Here is a 748-nt window from a genome sequence, read left to right as displayed (position 1 = left end):
TGATATATAAGCTCAGAATTGCAAGAAAGTCAGAATTGTCACAAAAAGTCGCAATTATCCTTTAAATTTTTATCCTGTGGCTGAAACACGCTTCCATATCTGTTCTTTTCTCAAGGACATGAAGAGCTTTGTTTTCTCTCGCAGGTTTCTGTAATCTCTCAGACGTGTGTTTGGACGGCACACATACTTCCCCCGCCGTAACCCTGACAGACCACCACTGATCCCAGATCATCCGCGCTCCCGTCACACACAGCTGAAGAAATAAGAGGTGTGTGAATATCAGCGTGAGCTCACACACACCACAGAGACGTCTGCTGCTCATCAGCTGCGTCTCAGTTCATCGTCCAGTGTTTCCAGAGACATTCCTGAGCCAGCGAGCGTGTAAGATTACCAAGGACTTTTCTCAGGAGACTTCAGTAAAAGCTTCCATTTGTTCTCAGTTTAAGCTCACTGCTTTCTGGGAGAAACAGCTGAGATGTAAAGATCCTCATACGGACACCGCGCGCAGCGTTTATCAGTGGTTATGCCAGAAATTAACTTTGCATTCACTTACAAACTGAAATATAGACTTTCCTCCTGCCTCATATTATTCATATATCACAAAAGCTTTAGCAGTGGGTCTCGAGGGAACACAACTCTTTTGCTGCAGCTGAAATCTGATCAAAGGTCAAAGGTCACGCCCACGTTAGCTGCAGGATGGCTGGAGGTGTTTCCTGAGACACACACACACGCACTCACACACACACAC

This window comes from Sinocyclocheilus grahami, unplaced genomic scaffold (assembly GCF_001515645.1).
Source record: "Sinocyclocheilus grahami isolate Dianchi unplaced genomic scaffold, SAMN03320097.WGS_v1.1 scaffold2116.1, whole genome shotgun sequence".
In the NCBI taxonomy this organism is placed as follows: domain Eukaryota; kingdom Metazoa; phylum Chordata; class Actinopteri; order Cypriniformes; family Cyprinidae; genus Sinocyclocheilus; species Sinocyclocheilus grahami.
The sequence above is the reverse complement of the archived record's forward strand: the minus strand, read 5'-3'. Positions refer to the sequence as shown.